The sequence below is a fragment of the Tamandua tetradactyla genome, chromosome 3, assembly GCF_023851605.1.
Source record: "Tamandua tetradactyla isolate mTamTet1 chromosome 3, mTamTet1.pri, whole genome shotgun sequence".
In the NCBI taxonomy this organism is placed as follows: Eukaryota; Metazoa; Chordata; class Mammalia; order Pilosa; family Myrmecophagidae; genus Tamandua; species Tamandua tetradactyla.
Window position 1 is genome coordinate 34,093,722 of NC_135329.1, and position 15,024 is coordinate 34,108,745.

The 15,024-nt window shown below is 38.2% G+C and overlaps 2 long non-coding RNA genes across 2 annotated transcripts; one reads left to right on the forward strand and one right to left on the reverse strand.

The window, feature by feature from the left end:
• The first annotated feature begins 5,002 nt into the window (after positions 1 to 5,002).
• On the forward strand, positions 5,003 to 6,155 carry LOC143676022 (uncharacterized). The gene is made up of 2 exons (XR_013171768.1): positions 5,003 to 5,310; positions 5,923 to 6,155. It is a non-coding gene; the product is annotated as an uncharacterized LOC143676022 (long non-coding RNA).
• Positions 6,156 to 12,176: 6,021 nt separating this feature from the next.
• Positions 12,177 to 13,238, reverse strand: LOC143676023 (uncharacterized). The gene is made up of 2 exons (XR_013171769.1): positions 13,018 to 13,238; positions 12,177 to 12,408 (listed from the first exon to the last, which is right to left on the reverse strand). It is a non-coding gene; the product is annotated as an uncharacterized LOC143676023 (long non-coding RNA).
• Between the last annotated feature and the right edge of the window lie 1,786 nt (positions 13,239 to 15,024).

Sequence of the window (15,024 nt, forward strand, 5' to 3'; positions counted from 1 at the left end):
TTTGCTAAGTCCTCTTGGGGGAGTGGGGAGAAAGGAGGAAGTATTCAACTTCCCCATCTGGGGAATTTCTAATATTGTTGCAAGCAGTAGGGACAAGCAATTCACTAGGCTAAGCCATTAATCTTGGAGTTTGCCCCTATGAAACTTATTCCTTCAAAGGAGAAGTAAGCCTACTGATGCCTAAGAGACACCCTTAGGGACCTCTTTTGTTGCTCAGATGTGGCCATTCTCTCAAAACCCATTTGGCAGGTGAACTCACTGCCATTCCCACTACAGGGGACATGACTCCCAGGGGTGTAAATCTCACTGGCAATATGGGACCGGACTTCCTGGATGAGTCATAACCAGGCATCATGGAATTGAGAAAGACTTCTTGACTAAAAGGGGGAAGAGAGAAATGAGACAAAATAAAATTTCAGTGGCTGACAGATTTCAAGTCTAGAGGTTATCCTGGAGGTTATTCTTATGCCTTATATAGATAACCCTTTTTACTTTATGGTATATTGGAATGGCTAGAGGGAAGTATGCAAAACTGTTGAACTGAGTTCCAGTAGCCTTGATTCTTAAAGATGATTGCATAACTATATAGTTTTTACAATGTGACCCTGAGATTGTTAAAACCTTGTGTCTGAAGCTCCTTTCATCGAGGGTATGGACAGATAAATTTTGAAAAATAATGATGAAAAATAATTAAATAATAGGGGAGGTGGTTAAAGGGTAAAAAAATAGGGTAAATTGCAATAAGAGTGGTCAATGAGAGGGAGGGATAAGGGGTATGGGATGAATGAGTTTTCTATTTTTTCTTTTATTTCTTTCTCTGGAGTGATGCAGATGTTCTAAAAATGATCATGGTAATGAATATACAACTGTGTGATGATATTGTGAGTCACTGATTGTATACTATGGATAGACTGCATGTGTGTGAAAATTTCTCAATTAAAATATTTTTAAAAAAAGAAAAGAAAACCTGGGTTTCACATATAGCTTTAATAAATGCTTGCTATTTACCCATTATATACACTTAATCCTATGGGCCTTGATGTATTTTTATGTAAAATCTAACATAGGGTAAAGATAGTCTTGTGCAACTTCTCAGAAGTGCTAACAATTGAGTAACTACTATATATATTTATATATATAGCAGTCAGTGTTCTTATAATATGCAAAAACATTTACTGTACTAATAAAGGCTAATACTTTTTGATTACTAAATACCTTCCATCCATTTTCTATAATTAATTCTCACAATAACCTTATTAAGTCATACCATCATTAATCATTTTGGGGGGGTATGGGAAAATGAAACTTAGAGAGAAAATGAACCATATCACCTTACTCAAAATTCCAAAAGATTAAGCAACAGAGCTGATACCAAATCCCATACACTTAACAATTACCCTGTACTCTCAATTTTTCTGAATTCTAGACTACTAAACCAATGGAAGTGGGCTAGAATTCACATTTACAACCACCATTTGGTAAACAGATTTTATTTTTCTCAGGTAATGGTAGCTGGGATAGTTGTCAACCTGCTCACAGACAGCGCTATCTCACAATGAAGTGGCCAGCAGGATTGCCTTATAGTCTCATGAGAAGAACAAAGTGCTCAAAACTATGATCCGTCTTGGGGTGCAGCACCTCCTGTGGGGCAGCAGGAGCCTGAGACTCTCTGAGGAGAGAAAAGAATCAGCCCCGTGGGTATGCAAGTTGATGGGGGCAAAACCAGCCTTTGGAAATGGGCTTCTAGGTTTATACTGCAATGCATGTGTGAATATGCTGATGAATTGGGGGAAATCTTAGCACATAGGAGCATGACAGAAGAAGGAATAAGCCACAGAGAATTCTCTTTTGCCCCAAAGTTACTTTGATGTTCTTCTGATCCAGCAGCTCTGTCCATAGCCATGTCTCCTATCTATTTGCTGGGTGACTATATGTACTGTTCATATGTCAAAATGATAAGGATCCTATAAGTCTCCCTATTCAACATCTGCCTGAATATTTAACATCTACAGGTTTGTTTGAGACATCTGCTGTTTCACTCAAAATGAACTAAAGCCGGAACTTTTTTTCCCAAAGATAGTCAATCATATCTGGGAATTTTCCTTTATGACCTAGGAACCAGTCTTTTACTACTAAAGTATAACCACACCTTTGTAGCCATATAATCTTTACAGGGTAGGATTTTCATGGGGAAAGTACTGACTCCTTTGAGAGGGTGGCAACAGGTGGAATGAACAATTCTGACTCATAGCAGAAGAAATGAATAGGAGTTATTTTTATGTTATAAAAGCACTAACAAGGAAGGGGATTAATTCTGTCTGTTGGAGAGGGATGAAGGTATACAAGAGAGGTGGCATTTGAATTGATGTTGTAAAAATGAGTAGAAATGGCCTAATGGCAAAGGGCATTACATGGATTCAGCAAATGTTAATGTACAATCCTTCTGAAAGAAAAGCACATGCATATCCTTTGACCAACTGTGCCAAAATCTTCCATATCTATCGATAGAGTCGAGATTCTAGCACCCTAGCTATTAGGCAGCTCGCCCATAGGGAGAGTGTGGGAGACTTTTTTGGCTTCCTCAGAGCACACAAGTAAGACTGTGGATGCATCATGATGTCAATCTGATGACAGATTCTTTTCAGAGGGATATGCAAGCAGAAACCCAGTAGTAACCTAGAACCAGGGACCCTTCTCCCTGATTTTCAGCAAATTATAAATGAAAGTCCTGATGGACTCTAATTCAATAGTCCAGCATTCCAGAATCAATGCTTTAGATTTGTATTCAAATCCATCTTATCTCTGACATACAAAAATGGTATATTCGGGTGTTTGGTAGAAAGGCACAGAAAGAGACTAATTTTCCTCTGTTCTGTTTGCTGGATGCCAGGTGTTGTGGATAGATGTAATAAAATAAAACCCTTCCTCTACCATCAAAAAAAAAATAAAAATAAAAATAAAAATAATAAAAGCACTAACACAAGGAAGACTCATTTTTACACATTTAACAGTGAAAGAAACAAAACTCAGAAAGAAATGTAAAAACTATATAGAAATCCAAAGTTTCTGCTTCACAGAAATAAAAAAGTCATAAAAGAAATAAAACATTGAAAGATATTAGTACTACATATGACAGAAAGCTAATTACATGAACTTATAAAGAACTCTTATACATCAATTTTTAAAATGACCAACAATTCCATTTCCATAAAGGACAAAGGAAGTGAAAGGATATTTCAGAGAAAATAAATTCAAACACATCTCATTTATTATAGAAATGTAAACCATTTGGGGATATCACTGAGTTACCAATTTCTACCCATCAGATTGGGAAAGATCACAAAGTTTCATAACACAGGTATTATCCAAGAAATATTGATTTAAAACATAAGGAGCTGGGGTTTTTTCCAGACAACTCCAGATGTGTGCAATCCAAATGATACATGAAGTGGCTTAATAATGACCTCAAGGAACCAGGCATCTTTTATCTACCTGCTCCAGTATCCATATCCAGTAACCATCTTTATCATGGACAAAAGGCAGCTACTGCAAATCCAATGACTCCATGATCTATAAACTATAAAGCAGTAGCACAACAAAAAACAAAGCAACAAAGCAACAAAAATTCATGTTATTTCTTAAAAAGGATATCCTTCCTAGTGATTGCATTTCATTGGTCAGAACTCTATTTATTGGTCACACTAAGTTGTATGCAAGGAAGTCTGGGCATAAAATATTTTTGGTGAAGCACGTTGCTGTTGCTAAGAAGAAAGGATGATGGAAACAGGGTAAATACAGAGCCTCTAAAACACATTCAATTGGTGGGCAGGGGTAGTGTAGATACAGCAAGAAGGCTTATACAATTTTCTAAGTGTTAAAGGCCAACCTCTAATGAAGGGTAATGTAATAATATCTATAAAATGTGCAAGACATGCTATTTGACCAAGCAATTTTACCTCTAAGAATCTATTTCAAAGATATAACCACTTATAAGAAAGACGATATATGTAAAAAAGTATTCGAGTTTTGATTGTAACTGCAAGTTTAGAAATAAAATCGTATCAATTTTAACAATATTTTCTCAAAAAGAAATATGTTAGTAAAGTCCATATAACATAGTTGTTATGGCATATACAAACCCTGGAATACTATAAAATCTTAAAAAAATGAGAAAGCTCAATATGTATTGATATACGTAAGGGTACAAGTTCTATGAACAGGTGAATGAAGAAAGATGCAAAATAATGTGTTTGATTGCTAATAGTGGAAGTTTCTTGGAGGAGGGCTGAAGGGCTGGGGGTAAGGATATGGAGGTAATTTCTTTTTACTCATTGCTCTTTCCAAATTTTGAATTTTGCTCCCTGTCCATAAGTTAATTTTATTTTTAATTAAAAACATCAAAGATCTCAGAAAGGGGCTATGTAAATGACATTCATTTTATTCCTCAAAGTAGAAATGTGAAATTGTTGAGGCTTCTTGAAATAAAGCTGTCTTTTGGCCTTGGACTGACCAGTGCTTTACTGACTATCCTACTGTCCCAAAAGTGGGGTTCTTCTCACTGGATGTCTGATCAGATCACTGTCCTCTCCACACTGACCGTGGAAGAAGCTAAACATCCCCTTAACCTCAAAAGCTTCCTTCATGAAGTGAGAATAACCCTTGAATCCTGCAAGGAATTAGCACTCTATTCACTGGTGTCCAAGTCTGGCTTTAAGGTCTAGACCTCCAGAGATTAGCAGAGTTTAATTAGCAGGCATTTCTTCCCTGAACTCATTGAATGAAAGCTCTGTTTCTTTGAATATTCAAAGGTAAATATTCAAGCAGATGGAGAACAGGAAAATATATCAGGGTGTTTATCACCATCATCAACTTGAGACAAGTGCAGAAACTAAACCTATAGACTCTTGCTATGCTTGAAGCTGCCAGCACAGGGGAAAATCAAAGAGATTTTGAGAGGGAACAAGCATCCTTCAACCCCATCCCAGGCCAACGTTACAGATGTTGTTTAACAAGATTGTTGATGTCTGAGTCATCTCCTAATACTCAGATAAATACAGGACTGACTCTCCTTCCTCCGCAACACACTCAGGCTCCCGCACTCCCATCCAGAAACACTGCAGTGCAGGTGACTCACAGCCATGAGGACCCTCACTCTTCTCGCTGCCATTTTCCTGTTGGCCCTCCAGACCCAGGCTGGGCCACTCACAGAAATTGCTGATGAGGTTCCAGCCCAAGAGAAGTCTAAGGAAGACAATCAGAATGAGATCCTCTTCCTTTCAGAGGATGAAGACTCTGCTCAAGAGCCTTCAGGTGAGAAATGTCAACTTCACAGAGATATAAATGGTAGGGAATAAAGACCAGAAATGGGCTTTAGAATCAGATCTGGAACAGTCTATGTCACCTTAGGCAACTTCACTTAATCTTTCTGGGCCTTGATTGTCTCATCTATAAATTGAGCAGAGAGAACCAGATAATATCTAAGGGAACTTCTTTCTCCAAAGGCTTTTGGTTCTAAGTATGTCTATGAAAATAACTATGCTTATGATATGGTGAAACATATTGACGGGTCTCCCTGGATCAAAACAGAGAGACTGAGTTATAGGGTAAAATATTTTACTTTGTCTATTAGAGGTTGTCGTAGGAACTGGAGAAAGGCCTGCAGGGTGTGATGAGGTGTGTATGTGATGGGGACAGGAGCACATAAAGAATAAAGAAAAACAAGAATGGGTCTCCAATTCTAGGTGACCAACATTTGCTATTCCTAGTTATTCATAGCTACTGGGAATAAGCATCACTGCAGGCTCTAAGGTAGCCAACATAATACACTCACTCAAGTCAATATATAACTTCTCCAAGATTCTCTGTTTACTAACTACTACTGACCCCAGTTTTTAATGCCTCATGTTCCCACTCTTTCTTCAGACCTAAAAAGAAAACTTAACTGCCAGTGCAGAATGAAACGCTGCGGTTTCCTAGAACGTTATTCTGGGCCCTGCAGAGCTGGTGGTTTGACCCTCAATTTTTGCTGTCGCTGAGCTTCAAGAACAGAGATAAAAGTACATAATTTGCTTTAAAGAGATGTATAATTGTTACTATTCATTGTACCTTGTGCTCAATTTCCTGTCCTTAGATCAAATAAAATCTTTTCAGCAAATTTTGTGGGGGATTTTTTGGTTTTTTGTTTTGTTTTGTTTTGTTTTTATGTTTGATGCTTGTATTAGTCTGGACTTCTTAGAATGCAAGTTCCAGAAACCCAAATCAAACTCCTTGGAAAAAGATACTGTCTCCAAACCCTAGGATTTATTCATCCAAAGATGAACACTGTCTTTAGACACAAATTGATATGAAAGCTTATATGCTACTACAGATCAATCCCATATGTTAGGCAATTTAATCATTGTCAGTTCCAAGTTCACAGTTTTACCATCTCTTTTTCTCAGGGAAAACTAGAAACTACCAATCTTTCCCAAGGTATTGGAGCATGTCCATTAAACAAGCCAGATCACACATCTACCTTTAAAAACTGTCAGCCAGTGAAACCACATAAATTAAGACGGCAATGGATTGTTAACAAGAAATAATAAGCAGAACAAAAATCATAGGGCCACTACTCTCTGGCATGCTCATTATTATTAAGACATATATAGAAAAGTTGGATTATATATGTACATTTTTAAACGATGCATACACAAACAATGCACACTCACAACTCCTCAAATACACTTTGGGACACTCACTCTCTTGAACTGCCTATAAATGCAGCTCTAAAACGACAAGGAGGAAAAATGAAATGTGGGAAAGCAGTTAGTCAAGCAACCAGGATGTCCTCACTGATGTGACAGGGTGCTTCGCTTCTAATAAACAAAGCCTCATGCACATCAGTGAGAAAAGGCACGATGACCAGATCTGGGAAAAGGACGGCAACAGCAGTGCCCTCTTAGAATAGGGAGGATCGGCACTTGGACAGCCACAGCTCCTCCTCTGCCACTCTGTCTCAAAGGACTGCCCGCCACAACATGCACACCACATTTGAGGATTGTGTCCTTTCCAAGCTGGTCTTTCTCTTTCCTTCCAACCCCTGTATACAGAGAACATGCCTACTGCCTAAGCACAGTATTTCTGTAGAGGGCCGTGTTTGACACACAGTCTCTGTGGGGTGTAATTTGACTTTTCTTCCTGTGGACCGTGTCCTCTCCACCATTTCATATTAACATTAGGACACTCATTCAACAGTGTCCTTCCCAATTGTTCACAACCTGATCGTGGAGCCCTTGGGAAGAGTCTAGCATAGGGCTATACCACCTATGGCAGTTATTCTTTGTTCAGCAAAGAATTATTACATAGTTCTGTCAAATCCATGCTATATTTTAAAACATGGGTTCCCTTCAATAGGACTTCCTAATCTGACTTTGATACCAAAAGAGTGGCCTTTAATCATCATAGATTTAAAAGTGTGCTTTTTTACTATTCCCTTGCATCCCTCTGACAAAGAGCAATTTACTTTCTCTGTTCCAGTATTAAAAAACCATAAGCCCGGAGAAAGATGTCATTGGAATCTGTTGCCATAGGGAATGTTAAAAAGTTCAGAGTGTGCCAATATTTTGTACATCAGGCTTTACAGCCTAGTCGATATAAGTTTCCAAATTGTCATCTTTAACATTATATAGATGATATCTTGTTGGCATCACAACTGAAGATAAATCGTTTATTTTTTTATGATCATGTTAAAACTTCTCTAGCTACTGCAAGGCTACAAGTAGCTCCAGAAAAATTCAATTATCTCTGCCTTGGAAATATTTAGGTCATATCATGTCTAATCATACAGTGAGGCCTCTAAGGATAAATATAATGCCTCTACTGAAACCAACTTTATATGATATGCAAAGACTACTAGGAGCTATTAATTGGCTGCAACCTAGTCTAGGCATTCCCACCTGCCAACTTATCAATTTATTTAATACCTTAAAAGGAGAAACTGATTCAAATTTCCCATGATAACTTACTCCAAAAGCAGTGGCTGAATTAGAACTAGTAAACAAAGCCATTTGCTATAAACAGCTAACTCTCAGTTTTCCCACAATGCCTTTACAACTTTTTCTATTTCCAACTCTTACACACTCCCACTGGGTTAATTGGTCAGTTACTTCCTGCATTAGCTTGCATAGAATGGTTATTTTTATCTCACACCACTACAAAAACTATTACACCATATACTCAAAGTATGGCTTCTTTACTCCATAAGGGAAGAATTAGGTGCCAACAGCTTAAAGGTTTTGACCCAGATATAATTCATTTCTCCTTTCCTCAGGAACAATTTTTCCATGCACTGTCACACAACCTTGATTTACAAGTTTATTGCTGTATAACTTTACGAATTTATGTATATCATTTCGTGCATTTATGTGTATCACTTTGTGCATTTATATACTCTCAAAAATATGTAAAAAGCATGATTTCTAAAGGGTGGTGAAAAAAAATGTCTGCTGTATCTGCAGGTCCAGGGCTGCCTGCATTTCAGACAAATGAAATCAGCTAAGGACCAGATAGTAACCCCCACCCTGCAAATTCTGTTTCTGTACTTCCAGAGTTTACAGCCTGTTCCCATAGTAACTCCTGCCCTGCTTGCTAGCCTATACAATCCAAAGGAAAAGAATGTTTGGGGCTCAGACTTTGGACAGGAGTTCTCTGAGTCTGCCATGGCAATAAAAGTTCTGCCCACTTCTCAGAGACTCTGGTGCTTTCTTCCTTGGTGCTTGGAGTTTTCCTATTTCAGCATTAGCAGACTTTGTGAGAGAGTTTAAATTTTCCTTACCTGCAGATAAATTACATTCAGGGTTACCTAGTCCTATGGTACAAGGAAACCAAAAAGTGAATACATTAGTAGGTTTCACATTAGCATTTCAAAAGGCACTCTTAGCCCATAAATTTTTTCATCAAAATGTGAAAACCTTTCAATGTCAGTTTAACCTATCTATAATCCAGGCCAAACAATCTATCTCTGCCTGTCCTGATTGCCAGTCACATGCTAATCCACATTTTACTCCTCATGTTCATGCTTTCCCCCTAACTAAAGAAATGGCTGCAGTGGTAAAAAAAACTCACCTTCTTGAAGCCTTTAGTCATGTGGGTGTACCAAAAGCCATAAAAACTAACAATGGCCCCAAGTACACCTGCACTTCCTTTAAATTATTTCTACAACAGTGGGGTTTAAAACATACTACAGGAATCCCATTTAACTATTATTAAAAGGATATGTCATATTCTCAAAACTCTTATTTAAAAAAAGGGAGGGGGTGTATGGATGCCTCCCCTAGAAATATAGTATCTTTAGCGTTATATACTTTAAAATTTTTTAAAACTGTGATAAAGATGGACTCACAACCTGCTGAAAAACATTTTTTTCTCTCTAATAAGCACAACAAAAATCCTCTATAAAAGTTTGAAAGGAGAAGGATCCCAGTTAAGTCCTCAGGAATTACCAACTTGAAGGTGAGGGTATGCTTGTGTATTTACTCTCATAGGTCCCCAGTGGCTGCCTGTAAGGAACATGAAGCCCTATTAACCTCCTGGAGAGTTGGAGAAATCAACACTTCAACCCGATTCCTTAGATAGAGAAGATAACCCTGGAGAAGCCGAAGATTATCAAACACGCCACTGTCATAACACACTCAACACATAGGGAGTCACTTGGAAAAGTCTAAAAACAATTAAATCAAAATGCTAATGAAGTACTTCATACCAGAGTTCCCTCCATGCCAGAAAATAAGTTTTTAGCTTACCTGGCAGTGCTTGCTTCAAATTTGGTACAAGTTTTGGATATTTTCTTCATTCTTATCTTAATTATATATCTCCCATTTGGGCTAGCAGAATAACATGTCTATTGGACTTTCTTATTGCTTTTATCATTTCTGCTATTGTGAGAGCTGCTACTGCAGCTACTGCCATGGCAGCACTAGCTGAATCTGTTCAGATTGCTCATACATTCAATCAAATTATGACCAATGTCACTAATGAAATGATTGTTGATATCCAAATTGATAATGGAATATTAACCCAACTTGATGGTTTAGAAACATCAATCTTATGGTTCGGTGAAAGACAGCCAGCTCTTTTTACAAGACAGGAACTGCAATGTGATTGGAAACATAATCAAATATGTGTTACTCTGTTGTCCTGGAATGAATCATTTCATTCTTGGGAACTAATAAAATCCCACCTTCAAACAGCTTTCTCCTCTTATCTTCAAGGAGAAGTGCTAACGTTGCTATCTCATCTAGAAAAACTTTTATCCCAAATTCAGATACTTATTCAACAAAAAGTCTTTGACACCTTAAATGATAACCTTAATTGGCTTAATCCATCTAATTGGTTTCATGGATTAAATATTCAAACCTGGATCTTATGCAAATTTGGTATACTTATAGTTTTTCTATTTCTTTCAGCCCTCAGAATGATTTGTTCTATGATTTCTCATTTCCATCAGACTGAACAAAAGCCAGTAGCAGCTTCACCTTTGCAGTCATTGCTGCCATCAACATCAACAGTAATAATAAGCAAAAAGGGGGGAGATATGAGGAAGATATGATTAAAACATTTATAGGATTGTCCTGTGTTTTCATGTCCTCAAGCAGTGGAAAACCACTGAGCTTGTCTGTTTGCTTATCTGTTGACCTGAGAGCTGAAAACAGCTTAAGATGTTTATCTGCTTTGATGTGTCATTTGCATATCCATCTGCTTTGCTTATCTATGGCATTTGCTTATTTGGAACATAAACTTCTACTCATGGGAAAATTCCTGCTTTGATCTTAAAATGAAAGACACCTCCTCAAGGCAAATGGGAACCTCCACTGGTGTTCAATGGATGGTTTAACTACAACTGGCTCCTTTCCCCGAAAAATAGTTTCCAGAAAATAAGCTTGAGGCTCTGGCTCTCTCTTGGGACAGAGACTTCCTTGTTTTCTGACTTCGTGTCAAAGTTTTTTTTCTTCTTGCACTGATTCTTTGCTAAACAAAGAATAACTGCCATAGGTGGTATAGCCCTATGCTAGACTCTTCCCAAGGGCTCCACGATCAGGTTGTGAAAAATTGGGAAGGACACTGTTGAATGAGTGTCCTAATGTTAATATGAAATGGTGGAGAGGACACGGTCCACAGGAAGAAAAGTCAAACTACACCCCACAGAGACTGTGTGTCAAACACGGCCCTCTACAGAAATACTGTGCTTAGGCAGTAGGCATGTTCTCTGTATACAGGGGTTGGAAGGAAAGAGAAAGACCAGCTTGGAAAGGACACAATCCTCAAATGTGGTGTGCATGTTGTGGCGGGCAGTCCTTTGAGACAGAGTGGCAGAGGAGGAGCTGTGGCTGTCCAAGTGCGGATCCTCCCTATTCTAAGAGGGCACTGCTGTTGCCGTCCTTTTCCCAGATCTGGTCATCGTGCCTTTTCTCACTGATGTGCATGAGGCTTTGTTTATTAGAAGAGAAGCACCCTGTCACATCAGTGAGAACATCCTGGTTGCTTGACTAACTGCTTTCCCACATTTCACTTTTCCTCCTTGTCATTTTAGAGCTGCATTTATAGGCAGTTCAAGAGAGTGAGTGTCCCAAAGTGTATTTGAGGAGTTGTGAGTGTGCATTGTTTGTGTATGCATCGTTTAAAAATGTACATATATAATCCAACTTTTCTATATATGTCTTAATAATAATGAGCATGCCAGAGAGTAGTGGCCCTATGATTTTTGTTCTGCTTATTATTTCTTGTTAACAATCCATTGCCGTCTTAATTTATGTGGTTTCACTGGCTGACAGTTTTTAAAGGTAGATGTGTGATCTGGCTTGTTTAATGGACATGCTCCAATACCTTGGGAAAGATTGGTAGTTTCTAGTTTTCCCTGAGAAAAAGAGATGGTAAAACTGTGAACTTGGAACTGACAATGATTAAATTGCCTAACATATGGGATTGACCTGTAGTAGCATATAAGCTTTCATATCAATTTGTGTCTAAAGACAGTGTTCATCTTTGGATGAATAAATCCTAGGGTTTGGAGACAGTATCTTTTTCCAAGGAGTTTGATTTGGGTTTCTGGAACTTGCATTCTAAGAAGTCCAGACTAATACAAGCATCAAACATAAAAACAAAACAAAACAAAGCAAAAAACCAAAAAATCCCCCACAAAATTTGCTGAAAAGATTTTATTTGATCTAAGGACAGGAAATTGAGCACAAGGTACAATGAATAGTAACAATTATATGTCTCTTTAAAGCAAATTATGTACTTTTATCTCTGTTCTTGAAGCTCAGCGACAGCAAAAATTGAGGGTCAAGCCAGCAGCTATGCAGGGTCCAGAATAACGTTCTAGGAAACCGCAGCGTTTAATTCTGCACCGGCAGTTAACTTTTCTTGTTAGGTCTGAAGAAAGAGGGGAGCATCAGGCATTAAGAACTGGGGTCAGTAGTAGTTAGTAAACAGAGTCTTGGAGAAGTTATATATTGACTTGAGTGAGTGTATTATGTTGGCTACCTTAGAGCCTGCAGTGATGCTTATTCCCAATAGCCATGAATAACTAGGAATAGCAAATGTTGGTCACCTAGAATTGGAGACCCATTCTTGTTTTTCTTTATTCTTTATGTGTTCCTGTCCCCATCACATACACACCTCATCACACCCTGCAGGCCTTTCTCCAGTTCCTACGACAACCTCTAATAGACAAAGTAAAATATTTTACCCTATAACTCAGTCTCTCTGTTTTGATCCAGGGAGACCCCTCAATATGTTTCACCATATCATAAGCATAGTTATTTTCATAGGCATACTTAGAACCAAAAGCCTTTGGAGAAAGAAGTTCCCTTAGATATTATCTGGTTCTCTCTGCTCAATTTATAGATGAGATAATCAAGGCCCAGAAAGATTAAGTGAAGTTGCCTAAGGTGACATAGACTGTTCCAGATCTGATTCTAAAGCCCATTTCTGGTCTTTATTCCCTACCATTTATATCTCTGTGAAGTTGACATTTCTCACCTGAAGGCTCTTGAGCAGAGTCTTCATCCTCTGAAAGGAAGAGGATCTCATTCTGATTGTCTTCCTTAGACTTCTCTTGGGCTGGAACCTCATCAGCAATTTCTGTGAGTGGCCCAGCCTGGGTCTGGAGGGCCAACAGGAAAATGGCAGCAAGAAGAGTGAGGGTCCTCATGGCTGTGAGTCACCTGCACTGCAGTGTTTCTGAATGGGAGTGCGGGAGCCTGAGTGTGTTGCGGAGGAAGGAGAGTCAGTCCTGTATTTATCTGAGTATTAGGAGATGACTCAGACATCAACAATCTTGTTAAACAACATCTGTAACGTTGGCCTGGGATGGGGTTGAAGGATGCTTGTTCCCTCTCAAAATCTCTTTGATTTTCCCCTGTGCTGGCAGCTTCAAGCATAGCAAGAGTCTATAGGTTTAGTTTCTGCACTTGTCTCAAGTTGATGATGGTGATAAACACCCTGATATATTTTCCTGTTCTCCATCTGCTTGAATATTTACCTTTGAATATTCAAAGAAACAGAGCTTTCATTCAATGAGTTCAGGGAAGAAATGCCTGCTAATTAAACTCTGCTAATCTCTGGAGGTCTAGACCTTAGAGCCAGACTTGGACACCAGTGAATAGAGTGCTAATTCCTTGCAGGATTCAAGGGTTATTCCCACTTCATGAAGGAAGCTTTTGAGGTTAAGGGGACGTTTAGCTTCTTCCACGGTCAGTGTGGAGAGGACAGTGATCTGATCAGACATCCGGTGAGAAGAACCCCACTTTTGGGACAGTAGGATAGTCAGTAAAGCACTGGTCAGTCCAAGGCCAAAAGACAGCTTTATTTCAAGAAGCCTCAACAATTTCACATTTCTACTTTGAGGAATAAAATGAATGTCATGTACATAGCCCCTTTCTGAGATCTTTGATGTTTTTAATTAAAAATAAAATTAACTTATGGACAGGGAGCAAAATTCAAAATTTGGAAAGAGCAATGAGTAAAAAGAAATTACCTCCATATCCTTACCCCCAGCCATTCAGCCCTCCTCCAAGAAACTTCCACTATTAGCAATCAGACGCATTATTTTGCATCTTTCTTCATTCACCTGTTCATAGAACTTGTACCCTTACGTATATCAATACATATTGAGCTTTCTCATTCTTTTTAAGATTTTATAGTATTCCAGGGTTTGTATATGCCATAACAACTATGTTATATGGACTTTACTAACATATTTCTTTTTGAGAAAATATTGTTAAAATTGATACGATTTTATTTCTAAACTTGCAGTTACAATCAAAACTCGAATACTTTTTTACATGTATCGTCTTTCTTATAAGTGGTTATATCTTTGAAATAGATTCTTAGAGGTAAAATTGCTTGGTCAAATAGCATGTCTTGCACATGTTATAGATATTACTACATTACCCTTCATTAGAGGTTGGCCTTTAACACTTAGAAAATTGTATAAGCCTTCTTGCTGTATCTACACTACCCCTGCCCACCATTGAATGTGTTTTAGAGGCTCTGTATTTACCCTGTTTCCATCATCCTTTCTTCTTAGCAACAGCAACGTGCTTCACCAAAAATATTTTATGCCCAGACTTCCTTGCATACAACTTAGTGTGACCAATAAATAGAGTTCTGACCAATGAAATGCAATCACTAGGAAGGATATCCTTTTTAAGAAATAACATGAATTTTTGTTGCTTTGTTGCTTTGTTTTTTGTTGTGCTACTGCTTTATAGTTTATAGATCATGGAGTCATTGGATTTGCAGTAGCTGCCTTTTGTCCATGATAAAGATGGTTACTGGATATGGATACTGGAGCAGGTAGATAAAAGATGCCTGGTTCCTTGAGGTCATTATTAAGCCACTTCATGTATCATTTGGATTGCACACATCTGGAGTTGTCTGGAAGAAACCCCAGCTCCTTATGCTTTAAATCAATATTTCTTGGATAATACCTGTGTTATGAAACTTTGTGATCTTTCCCAATCTGATGGGTAGAAATTGGTAACT